The sequence below is a fragment of the Cryptomeria japonica genome, chromosome 10 (genome assembly GCF_030272615.1).
Source record: "Cryptomeria japonica chromosome 10, Sugi_1.0, whole genome shotgun sequence".
NCBI lineage: Eukaryota > Viridiplantae > Streptophyta > Pinopsida > Cupressales > Cupressaceae > Cryptomeria > Cryptomeria japonica.
The window spans coordinates 70347764-70362174 of NC_081414.1; positions in this window are offsets into that span (position 1 = coordinate 70347764).

The window sequence follows — 14411 nt, forward strand, 5'->3', positions numbered from 1 at the left end:
AAAAAAATAACTTTATTATTATTATTATTTATTAAATACAAAAAAAATTATTTTAAATCTAAATTAAAAAGAAACAAAATTAAATTAAAAAGCAACTTATTATTATTATTATTATTATTTAAATAAAAGTGGAAAATCCACTGAACTATATATTAATGACAAAGAGTTTACATCAAGTTCAGACATGGCATACCAGTAGGAAAGAACCCACAAGAAAACCTCCAGTTGTAGCCATATTAAGACTTAACAGACCTATATAGTACCCTTTACAATATATATACTGAGGAAACCCCCACTCTCCTATTTCTGATATTTTTTACAAAAGTCCCATAGGACAACTCCAAACCAGAATTACTCCAACCGAAGAAGAGATGAACATGAAGAACCACAAGGCAGATGAATAAGAGAAAATTCTTTATTAGGACCTTAGCTAACCATTTCAAACCAAAAAGAAGCCATGTAGCCTTCATTCCTGCAAAAAACCATACTACCAGCTACCAAAAGAGAAAATATGTTAGTTGTCCAAAAACTAGGTACTAGAGCTCTCATCTGGTGGCTCATGAGAAGAGAACGAAGATGGAATCACCCTTAGAGGGAACACCATGCAAGCAGAAGCGGGGCATAAAAATCCCAAAGAGATTAATGAATGTAAAGCCTGAAAAACAACCCATGCTTTATCCACATAATGGTCAGGAGCCAACTACAATAAAAAATCCATAGAGGCTCTAGTATTTTCCAAGGAATCGCATATCAATCCCATACATAACTGATGAAGAAAATGACCAGACCAGCCATTAGCCAAAAGCTCATGGCGAGGAAGAAAACCCCTGTAATAAAAAGAACCCATATCAAACCTATAACTAGCCAATGCAGGAGAGACCAACTCCCAATTGTACACTGTCAGGAAGACAAATGCGGATACCAAGAGGTGAACCAAATCCATATCAAGCAGAACATCAAAATAAATAGTAAGAAAATGAGAGAGAAGCTCACCATAAGAAACTTGACGACCAACCTATAACCACCGACATCCCAAAAGCCTGCGAAACTCAAAGTCCACCGCGAGAGTAAACAAATTGAAAACCTTGCCAAGTTTAACAAAATTCTCCTCAATTGCATCTTCTTCCCCCAATGATCGAGCTTCTAAAACCACTCTATAAACTCCAACAAGCAGAGAGGAAGGTATTTGCAGAATGAAGAGCACCGAAAACTAGAAATAAACAAGGAACTGATTTTTGAAAATGATAGAGAAATGTATTTGAAAGAGAAAATGTCCTAAATTTCCCATAAAGATACTAAAAAAATCCATTTGAAGCATGCTTGAATTAATTCGCACAAATGCAAAAGCCTTCCACTAAAACCCATAAGTGATTATCCCGCAAGTAAGAATACCATCAATCTAAAAATAAATAATATGTAAGACAAATCTATCAGACCTAGACAAGCACAAGGTGGCCAGCACAATGATATTTGCATCAAAAAATAAAACCTTAGAAAACGTGTTGATGGCTTGAGGAGATGAAAGAATGCGAAAAAATAATGAAGGGCTGGAGATAAGGACTGCACCAAACACACATGCCACAACCAAAACACATAATAAATGACGATATTACTGAGAAGACACAAGGTCAAATCAATATCGGAAAACCAAACTTAAGGAAATCTCTCCCCGACCTGAAAATAGAAAATCATTTGAAAACATTAGAGCAAACTTCCATAAGCCACAAAAAAACCAATTAACCCATAGCACTCGGGATATACACCCCATTCTTCTACACGAAACAAATATACCAACACCCCATATGTAAGCATAGGACGGTTTACACATGTGATGTAAAAATAATCTGAACCAAGAGGAGGATGACATGTATATCTCAAGCAAATGAAACCGATGATGAAATTTAATATCATGCCCATATAATTAAGTCGATTCGTGAGTGAGTATCCAAATCATGAAAAAGTTGATTACATATGCTGCCACCTGAAAAATTCTTCTCCAATCCTTAAGAAGTACACACATTAAGATCTAACCCAAATCCAGCAGTGTATAAATACTCCAAATGCAGATAGTAATAAAAACCTCCTATCAACACATGAAGGACAGATAAAACTGAACTGAGGAGAGGATAATATGAGTACTTCAGTAAGAAATGAAGATACTAACACAAAATTTTGCCACCTGAAAGTTACCTCTCCATCCCTCAAGAAATACACACATTAACATCTAACCCAAATACAGGAATGTACAAATACTCCATATGCAAACTAGAAGTAAAAGCCTCCTATCAACACATGATGAACGGATACAAAATAATCTGAGAAGAGGATAATAAATATACTTCAATAAGAAATGAAGATAATAACTCAAAATAGATGACTTAATCTTTGGGATGTGGCATATACCTGGAGAGGATGACGTGATGTCGCCAACTGCTACATTCTTATGAATAACAGCCGAGTCAATAGCCAAATTAGCCAGAAAATCTGCCAATTTATTTATCTCTTGAAAATAATGAGATAATACATAAGTATCAAAGAAGGATAATTTCTCCAAAATATGATCAATTAAGTACTTTAAATGCCAACAATTACTTTTGCAGTTCAACACACTTTGAATAACAACCATTGAATCCCCTTGGATGTAAAGATGTTTGATCCCAAGGGAAATAGCCAAATCAATCCCAAGTGACAAAGCTTGACATTCAACAAAATTGCTTGATTGAGACCCAAGAGCATGACATTGAGCAACAATTAGGACTGCATTATGATCAAAAATGACCATCCCAACTCCAGACATACCCGAATCCCCCCTAGAAGCACCATCAAAATGGAGTTTGAAATGACCCGGAGGAGGAGGAGCCCAACTAGCCACAATTCTCTTATTTTTAAAAGCCATAACCTTTGCAACTGACCCATGAGAAGGTATGCTAGACAAAGATTTCCATGTCCTTGTGATCATGCCATCTCAATGGGAAAAAGATGTCAGATTTTCTAAATTCTTATGAATATATGACAAGACCACCTCCGAGATAGAAGCCTCTATCTTGACTAAAATATCAGAAAGTGAAGTGGATGATTTTTTAAAGATCCTATTATTTCTTTCTAACCATATGTTCCAAACAATAATCGATGGAGCTATAATCCAAAGGCAAGCATAAAAAGAAGAGGAAAACAAGAGAGGCCAAGCTCTAAAGTGAGAGAGAAGGTCCCCACTAGTAACAAAAGACAGTCCTAGCTTCTCAAAAAACCAATTCCAACATCCTAGAGCAAAATCACAATGAAGGAAAAGATGAGATGACGATTCCAATTTCTGATTACACAAAACACAAGGGAAAACAACAGATAAACCCATCCTATCCAGTCTCATCCTGGTTAGAACCCTTTCTTGAACAGCAAGCCAAGCAAAAGCTCCAGCCTTCGGCAAACATGCTGGATGCCAGAATAAATTGTAAGGCCAAGAAGAGAGATCCTTAGCTGACATAAGAGAGTTGTATCCATCTTTCAATGAGTATTTTCTAGATTAACTCTTAGTCCAAAATAGCTCATCATCCTTCTTAGACAAATTGATAAGTCTGTCTTTAAGAATAGAATAAAAATCTTCTTTCAGACTAGGGCTAACAGGAAGAAACTCAATTGATTTCCATTGAGCCATCACCAGATGTCCATTATGAACTACATTAAAGTAATCCGATAAATAGACCCCCCATTTATCCAGAAGTATTGATTTCAAGGGAGACCAATCCCTAATAGAATCCATAGGAGAATAACCATTCCAGGCATCATCCCAAAATCTAATTTTCGTACCCTTATGCACAACCCAAGAAAGATACAGCAGTAAGAAACTTCTACATTTTCCCATGAAATTCCAAATAGCCAACCCCTTAGGCAGAGTCAAGGCCCTAAAAATAGACTCCCTAGATCCATTAGAAAGATACTTAGCGAACATGATTCTAGCCCAAAGGGATGCTCGATTATCATACAATTTCCACACTAACTTGGCCGCCAAGGCTAGATTTTGATTTTCCAAACTATGAATTCCAGCCCCCCCCCCCCCCCCCCCCAAGTTCCTTAGGAAGACAAACCTTATCCCAAGCTAACAAGGGGATCCTAGATTTCCCATCCCTATTATTATTCCAAAGGAAAGATCTCAGAGTATCCTTTAAACTAACAATAACAGCCTTTGGAGCTTTTAGAATTGACATTAAGTAAATTGGCACCGCATTCAGTAAGACTTAATCAACACAATTTTGCCAGCCATGGTGAGCCATTTGTGATTCCATGCCAAGATTTTCTTAAACACCCCAGAAACTACTTTATCCCAAAAACTAACCTTACCTTATTAGCAAAAAAGGGAACTCCTATATAAGTGCAAGGGAGATCCCCAATTTGGAAACCCCAAAACTTTTGAAGCTTATTCTGAAGCAGGGAGTGAGTGTTTAAGAAAAAAATCTTAGATTTTTCCTTGTTGACCTTCTGACCCAAAAACGCTGCATAATTCCTGATTAGTTGATCAATAACTCAAGCCTCCTTCAAGGTTGCACAACCAAATAAGAGGGTGGCATCAGCAAAAATGCAATGGGAAATCCTCTTATCAAAATTTTGAATTTTGATACCCTTCCATAAACCGGTCTCACGAGCTAAGTTGATTGCCCGACTCAAAGCTTCAGCTAATAAGATAAGTAAAAAGGTGAGAGCGGGTCCCCTTGCCTTAAACCCCTAGGAGAGTGGAAGAAACCACAAGGGGACCCATTAATAAGAACCAAAAATCTTGCCGAGGAAATACAAGCCATAATCCATTTTATCCAAGCCAGGGAGAAACCCAACCTTAACAGGACAATTTTTAATGCATTCCATTCAACCCTATTATAAGCTTTCATTGTGTCTAACTTAAGGATCATGGTAGGGTATTTCTAGGGAGAGATCGAATGTAAGACCTCATGAGAAACTATAGCCCCTTCAGGAGTTTCCCTTTGAGGAACAAAACCTCTTTGCTCAAGGGAGATTATTCTTGGTAAAAGAATGGCCAACCTCATAGCAATTACTTTGGAAAATATCTTATAAATGGTGTTACATAAAGCTATAGGATGAAAATCTGCGAAGGTTTTAGGGTCCTCCTTCTTAGGTAAAATGACAATTAAGGTAGTGTTCATTTCTTTAAGGATAGACCTATTTCTCCTAGCTTCTTCTAAAGCCAAAAGGACATCCTGACCCACAAAATCCCAACATTTCTAGAAAAACAAAGGAGTAAAACCATTAGGCCCAGGAGTCTTATCCGGGTTCATAGCAAAAACATCCCCCTTAACCTCTTCTATTGAGAAAGGAGACATTAACATTCTATTATCCTCGGGAGAAACAAGAGAGGGAATGAGAGACAAGATATTGTTAGATTCATCAATATTCCCAGAATCGCTTCCTTAGAGATATCCCCATCCTCAGAGAGAATATTCCCCTGACTATCCTGAATACAAGAAATCCTACTCCTGACCCTTTTCATTTTAGTACTAGCATGGAAAAATTTTGTGTTCTTATCACCATCAGCTAGCCATAACTCCCGAGACTTTTGTCTCCAATAAACCTCCTCTCTAGCCAAAATTTCGTCTAATTCACTCCTAAGAGACCTGATTTCATCCAATACCTTAGATCCTAAACCATGCTGCAAGACTTGCCTATTCAGAACCTCTAACATATCTAAAATCCTTTGTTTTTCTTCAAAAATATTCTTGAAATGAAGGGAGTTCCATCCCCTAATATATATATTTTTTTAAATAATCTTCTTGACCAACTGGAACATTCTAGAACCTCTAAAGAATGGAGCCTCTCCCCACCATTGTCATAGGAGGGGAAGAAAAGAGGGATCCCTAAACAACATTGGCTCAAACTTAAAAGGAAGTTTGTGTGGAGGTCTATCCCTTACAACAGTCAGAGAGACCGGAAAATGACCCGACCCGGACAGGGGAAGAATGGAAGAGAAAAACTCAATGTTTGAATCGAACCAATTAGATGAGAGTAAAAATCTGTCCAATCTTTTTGCAATTTGAGAGAAATTTTTCCTCATGTTCGTCTATGTGAATAGGCCATTATTAGGTTTACAATCAAAAAGAGACATGTCAAGAATGAATGCATTAAAATCATCCATAGACTTCTTATTTGGATAAACACCCACCCCCCCCCCCCCCCCCCCCCCCGATTTTTCAGAAAGATCCAAAATAGCATTAAAATCTCCCCCAAAAATGACAAAAGAATGATTTCTAAGGGGGGATGACACCCTAATGAGCTCTTGCCAAAGATTGTATTTAGCCAAGATACCTAAGGGAGCATAAATGTTAAACACCCAAACTTGTTTTAGAAGCTCTGAATGAAACTAATGACAACATCCAATTTGGCTCAGACGTAACCAATTTCACATCAGCTACAAAATCATTCCATAACAAAGCCAAGCCTCTTGATGCCCCAGCAGCCGGACAAGAAAAAAACTTCCACTTTTTCCAAGAAGAAAATACAGAAACGGAGTTCTCCAACGAAAGTTTAGTCTCCTGAAGCAAACCTAGATCCCGCCATCCATGTTAGGAGATTACAAAGACACTGTTAGGTGCCACTTGGTTAAGGGATTTTGAACAAGGCCAGTTAGTTCCTTTACCCTATTAAAGGTAGTCTGGTTAGAGGACTTAGAACATCAGTTAAGATGTTACCCAGTTAAGGGATTTGACAATAGGGACCTGTTAAAGTCCACCCAGTTAAGGGATTTATGTTCCAGTTGTTAGAAAGCAACAGATGGATGATCTATTGAATTAGCTACTGATAGCTTGATCAAATCTCAATATGCATCCCAATCAATACACATCGGTTGTGTCTTCTCTGCACAACACCGGTTTCCTTCTTACACCTTCGGTTATTCACTCAGTTGATCACCTATCCCTTGGCACTGCACTCTATCAGTCTTCTGACCTTCGGCTTTGCACTCTGTCGGTCCTCTATCCTTCAGCTTTGCCCTTAGCCGATTCTTTTTCCTTTGGCTCTGCACTTAGCTGGTTTACCTCACACACACACTCAACTGTGCTAACACCTCTTAGTACTTCCTCTCACTCTAGTTCTTCACCTTGGATCGCCTTCAACAAAATTTCCTTGTTTCAAATTTCATAATCTAAACTTTCTAAAAGAGCTCAAGAACTCTTTATACATTTTCTATCGACACCTTTAGGCATATCCTCAATCAAATCAATCAAGGATTTCAAAATATTCCAATTTCAAAATCTCCCACTCTTTCTTTGTGTGCCTTATAGCAATTCCGCCAAGTGTTCAACCAATTCTACCACCGCATCTCCCAAAGATAGAAACTTTTGAGTCATGTTCAGCCAAATAAATGCAAACTAGAGAATCCACATGTAATCATGCTTGACTGCATGAGAACTGAAAGTTAACCTTACCAACAAATGTTTTGGTGTAGACACAAGCTTACCAACTCATCCTTTGCCACCGCAACTGAATAACCGATCACTTCTCTGAGATTTATGGTGATCACCTGTCTTCCTTCTATCATATCGATGTACTGGTATGCAATTGCACTTCTTATATTACCAGTTCATCCTTTGATTGTCATTTTGTTGTGCTAGCACCAAGTCTCTTCCCCTGTTTATCAGTGAGTTACCGGTTGGTTAGAGAAAACAAGTGTTCTTGCTTGAGTAACCTTTTGTGACTTCACCATCACCAAAGTGACCGATCTTTTTGAATGATAGATCGGTTGACTTAATTTATCTTTCCTTAAGCTGAAGTAACCTTTGATCATTCAATACCAATGTTGTTTCCATTTACTATTGCTTACTGAAAAGAAACACCACTTTACCTATACCACTTCACCAGTTAGTGTCTTCACCGATAAGTGTTGGACATCAATGACAAACCTTAGCACATATATCAGGTTCCTAGATTGAGTGGTTTTGTCAATGCCAACAATCCAACAATCTCCCCCTTTGGCATTGATGGCAAACACTTCAAACTTTGGCTAATTAGATGCATGTTTCTTCATCTCTATAACAGTCCAGTCATTCTGCCCTAAGTGATGAATATCTCCCCTTGTTAGTGATATCTACCAATGCTCAAACACTCTAAACATATCTCCCCCTTTGATAACAATACCAAAGAGTCCATTCTGAACACTTACAAGACGGCTTCCCCTAACCGGAGTAGTCTACACTCATCAATCTAGTTGTTTTTATTTGAAAAACTTGAAATCATACCAGATTGATGTAGAACCCTGTTTGCTTACTTTACTGAATGGAGGGGTATAAACCCCAGCTTACCTCTAAGATAGTCAAAGGTGTCCTTCTATAGTGGCTTGGTGAATATATCATCCACCTTCTCTTTTGTTGGTATGTATTCCAACATCACTTCCTTTTCTTGAACTTGTTCCCTTAGATAGTGATATTTGATGGCTATATGTTTCGTTTTGGAGTGCATCACTGGGTTCTTAGATATTTCAATGGCACTGGTGTTGTCACAATGAATCACTACTGGTCCAACCACTTTTTCTTGAATTCCTTCCAACAGTTGCTTGATCCAAACTATCTATGTGCAGTTAATTGCAACAGCTACATACTCAGCCTCAGCTGTAGATTGAGATATGTAGTTTTGTTTCTTACTTGTCCAAGATACAATCCTTTCTCCAAGAAAGAAGGCTCCTCCACTGGTGATCTTCCTGTAATCAATGTTTCCAGCCCAATATCAATCTGTGAAGACACTTAAACTAAAGTCTCCTTTGTGTGGATACTAGAGGCCAAACTCATCAGTCCCCTTTAGGTATCTGAATATTCTTTTGACTACCATCATGTGAGTTTCTTCGGATTTGCAGATAATCTGGCAACCAAGCCAATAGCTTGTGCTATGTCTGGTCTTTCATGTACTACATACTGTAATTTACTGATCATGGACTGGTCAAGTGTCTCATTCACTTCTTCAGCCTCATCATGTTTAGATAGCTTGCAACTTGTAACCATTGGAGTTCCAACGGGTTTTCAATCTTCCATTCTGAAAGTCTTAAGAATTTCTCTTATGTACTTAGTCTGACTGATAAAGATATCATTCTTTAATTGAGAGACTCATAGGCCAATAAAGAACTTAATCTCACCAATCATGGACATCTCAAATTCTTGTTGCATTTGTCCTACAAAAACTTTTTCTCATCTCATCATCTCCCCCAAAGATGATGTCATCTACAAAGATCTCAGCAATTAGGTGTTTTCCTTCAACTCCACTCTTCAGATACAGGTTACTATTATCACTGGTTCTTTTGAACCCAATACTTAGCAGATATGAGTGTAACATCTCATACCAATCTCTTGCTTCTTGTTTCAGCCCATACAAAGTCTTCTGTAACTTGCATATCATATTCCTCCCATCTTCAGATGCAAACCCTTCTGGTTGCTCTATGTATACTTCTTCCTCTAACACCCCATTTAAGAATGTTGATTTGACATCCATTTGGTATACTTTAAACCTTTTATATGTAGCATAGGCTAGCATAATTCTGACCCCTTCTAGTCTGGCTACTGGAGTGAAGGTTTCTCCATAGTCCAAACCTTCTTCTTGAGCATAGCCCTTACAGACAAATCTTTCCTTGTTTCTTATTACCTTATTGGTTTTGTCCATCTTATTTCTTAACACCCACTTGGTGCCTAGTACATTTTTATTTTCTGGTTTGGGTACTAGAGTCCATGTATCATTTTTCTCTATTTTCTCCAGTTCTTCTTCCATGGCTTTGACCAAGTTATCATCTTTTAGAGCCTCCTTTTCTATTTTGGGCTCAAAAATGGAGAGCATACACTCATTCTCTCTTTCTCTTCTTCTGGTTAGAACTCTGAGATCCTTGTCACCGATGATATCTTCTATAGAGTGATTATTTCTGACATATTTAGCCAATGTCGGTTCACTCCTTGGAGCTTCTTCTATCGGTTGTGCAGGTTCTATTTCATAGGCTTCTTCATTAGCCACTTCAATAGGATCTTCTTCAGTAGGTTCCATCGGTACATTGTACTCAAACCCTTTATAGTCCTACAGTTCACTCTTACTGTCCTGTTCATTTTTCTCAGAGTACTCATCTACTCTAACATTTGCACTTTCCATAATCTTAGTGGTCTTTTTGTTTAGACACAGCCGATATGCCTTTCTCTTTGTTTAGTAACCAAAGAAGGTTCCCTCATCACTCTTGGGATCAAATTTTCCAGTGTACTCATCCCTTTTGATATAGCACCTTCTTCCAAATACTTTGAAATAACAAACATTGGGTGAGTAACCACTCTATAATTCATAAGGAGTTTTGTTTCTCCCCTTCTTTATCTATATCTGGTTCAGAGTGTATACATCAATGCTTATTTCTTCTCTCCAGAAGGTATGTGGGATATCCTTTTGTATCATTAGAGTTTTGGCACAATAAATTAGAGTTATGTTTCTTCTTTCAGCAACTCCATTCTATTGAGGTGTTCTGGGTGCAGACATTTGTCAAATGATTCCATGTTCCTCATAGTAGTTCATGAAATCTTGAGAGGTGAACTCTCCTCCTCTATTTGATCTTAGGCAATTCAAATTCTGGCCAGTTCCTCTCTCTACTCGAGCTTTAAACACCTTAAACATGTGAAAATCTTCTGATTTTTCTTTTAGGAATACAACCCACATCATCCTTGAGAAGTCATCCACAAATAACATAAAATACCGATCTCCATAAAAACTCTTGGTTCTCATGGGACCACACAGGTCTATGTGAACCAAGTCCAGGACACTTTCAGATGAGAAAGTTTTACTGCTGAAACTGGACCTGGTCAACTTTCCTAGTTGACACTCTTTGCACATAGCATTTTTCAGGTTTTACTATGTCAGGCATACCTCTGAGAGATTTTTCCTTGCTAACTTTAGCTATGCTATCAAATTAAGATGACACAATCTTTTGTGCCACAACCAGATGTCTTCTACCTTACCCACTAGACAATTACCTATGGTGGTGTCTAGATGAAACAAATTTCCTCTTGACTATTTACCAGTGACAATTAGACTTCCAAATTTGTCATTTATTTTACATATCCCTTCATTGAATTCTAACTGGTATCCTTTATTGTTAAGTTGTGCAACACTTAACAAGCTATACTTTAATCCTTCTACCTAAAAGACATCATCACAATTTGTCCTATCATTCAAGGCAATAGACCCCTTACCTCTTATTGCACACGGGCCATCATTTCCGAACCTAATTTTTCCTCCATTGCAATCCTCCATGCTAAGGAATTTGCTTATGTCACTAGTCGTGTGATGAGTATAGCCACTGTCGATCACCCATTCTGCACACTGGTTTGAGATAGAAATCAATGCCATATCTCCTTCCTCTATGCTGTCCTCTTTAACTACCATAAAAGCAATTCCATATTCATCAAACCTCTCTGATTCTTCATATGTGACTCCTTCTTCTGCAAGATAACATTCCTTCTTTCTCTTGTCCCTATAACTTCTAAAATTGTCCTTCCTGTCTCTATCATTGTCAGGGCATCTTGAAGCAATATGACCTATCTTATTATAGGAGAAGCACTTTAAGGGTAATTTACCTTTGTATTGACCTTTGTCTCTTGGAAATCTTCTTGCTAGTAGAGCTTCAATTTCGTCTTGCTCCTATTCCTCAAAGAGAAGATTGTCACTCTCATGGGAATGACTAGCTCTAGTAGTAGAGGTACTACGGGTTTCTTTCCTTCTCCTTGTGGGTGCATGCATCATGGATGCTTTGAAAGCAACATCAATCTTTGGTATGTTGTTGTCATAATTTCTTAATTCAAAAGTGGTCAACTTACCGATCAGTGAATCGAGAGTTACACTGACTATTCCCAAGGAGCTAAGTTCCTAGATAAAAGAGACTCTTATGGCATATTGTGGTAGGAGAGTTCTTAAGATTTTACTAACCATGTCATCCTCCTTGATTTTTCCTCTTGCACTTTTAATTGATTTTACTACAACCTTTATCCTCTTACTTTATTGCTCTATGTTTTCACTTTCTTGCATTCTCATCTCATCATATTTTCCTCTCAGGCTGTCTACTTTGGCCTTTTGAACATGGGGATTTCCCCCATAGACTATCTTCAACTTATTCCATATCTGAAAAGTTGATTTAAAAATATTGTACTTCAGCAAATTCATTATTTGAAAGAGTGCTAACAATCAAATCCATAGCAACAATATTATCTTGCCTTTCCTTTATCTAGTCTAGAGTAAGATTCCCTAAAGGTTCATTGTATTCTGTGATCACATGGTTCCAGTAGTGTTCACCTAGGGATCTTAGATAAAGTTTCATTCTTCCACACCATAAGGTGTATTTCTTCTTTGAGAACTTAGGGTCATCCTTACGCATCATCTTGGATCTCTCCCTAAGCTGATTAAGGTTCTTCTGATTCTAGGGACCTAATACTCTGATACCAATTGTTAGTCTCAACCGAGGCTAAGAGGGGAGGGGTGAATCAACACTTAATCAATTTTTCTCAATTTAACTTTTATCTTAAAACTTCATTCATCTAAGATCCAACAATATACTTAATCACTGAAGTAAAATATGCAAGCATGAAAAGTTGATAGTGACACCAAAGAGTTATCTCGTGGAAACCCAATAGGGAGAAAACCACGGTGTGAGTAAGAACTCACAAAATTTGCACTCTTCATAAGTATGCCTGGTTAAGAGCCATCCCTGTTAGGAGATTACAAAGACACTGTTAGGTGCCACCTGGTTAAGGGATTTTGTAAAAGGTCGGTTAGTCCCTTTACCATGTTAAAGGTAGCCTAGTTAGAGGACTTAGAACATTAGTTAATATGTTACCTAGTTATGGGATTTTACAATAGGGACCTGCTAAAGTCCACCTAGTTAAGGGATTTATGTTGCATTTGTTAGAAAGCAATAGATGGATGATCTGCTGAATTAGCTACTGATAGCTTGATCAAATGTGAATATGCATCCCACTCAATACACATCAGTTGTGTCTTCTCTGCACATCACTAGTTTCCTTCTTACACCTTCGGCTATTCACTCAACCGATCACCTATCCCTCAGCACTACACTCTATCGGTCTTCTGACCTTCGGCTCTGCACTTTGTCGGTCCTCTATCCTTCGGCTCTGCCCTCAGTCAGTTCTCTGTCCTTTGGCTCTACACTTAGTCGGTCAACCTCACACACACACTCAGCTTTGCTAACACCTCTTAGCACTTCCTCTCACTATGCTTCTTCACCTTGGATCGCCTTCAACAAGATTTCCTTGTTTCAAATTTCACGATCAAAACTTTCTGAAATAGCTCAAGAACTCTTTATACATTTCCTGTCGACACCTTTAGGCATATCCTCAATCAAATCAATCAAGGATTTTGGAAGATTCCATTTTCAAAATCTCCCACTCTTTCTCTGTGCGCCTTACAACAATTCCACCAAGTGTTCAACCAATTCTACCACCGCATCTCCCAAATATAGAAACTTTTGGGTCATGTTCAGCCAAATAAATGTGAACCAAAGAATCTGCATGATAATTGAAAGTTCACCTTACCAACAAATGTTTTGGCATAGAGACAAGCTTACCAACTCATCCTTTGCCACCACAACTAAATAACTGATCACTGCTCTGAGATTTATAGTGATCACCTATCTTCCTTCTATCATAACCATGTATCGGTATGCAACTGCACTTCTTATATTACCAGTTCATCCTTTGATTGCCGATTTGTTGTGCTAGCACCAAGTCTCTTCCCTTGTTTACCAGTGAGTTACCAGTTGGTTAGAGCAAACAAGTGTTCTTGCCTGAGTCACCTTTTGTGACTTCACCATCACCAAAGTGACCGATCTTCTTGAATGATAGATCGATTGACTTAATTTATCTTCCCTTGAGCTGAAGTAACCTTTGATCATTCAATACCAATGTTGTTTCCATTCACTATTTCTTACTGAAAAGCAACACCACTTTACCTATACCACTTCACCAGTTAGTGTCTTCATCGGTAAGTGTTGGACATCAATGACAAACCTTATCACATATACCAGTTTTCTAGATTGACCGGTTTTGTCAATGCAACAATCCAACAGTTATAATGACCATCATGGTAAGAGTGACATGTGGCATATATGCAGACATGAATTTAGTTACAAAAATAATTTTGTGTTTGGGGAAGCAATTCTATGCAATCTTGTAGGCATTATATAATAAGGGTCAACACTATTAACATTATTTTGAAATAAAAATTATTTTTTCTAGAGCTTAGTAATTTGCAACCATGATTAAACCTTAACATGTTTTTTTCTTAAGTGAAACATTTAGATTGTGTCATTGTTTGCCTCTTGCTTGTTGTATTTCTACAAAATGTTTTGTTTCATTTAAACATGTATGTAATTATTGAATTCTCAATCTATCTTT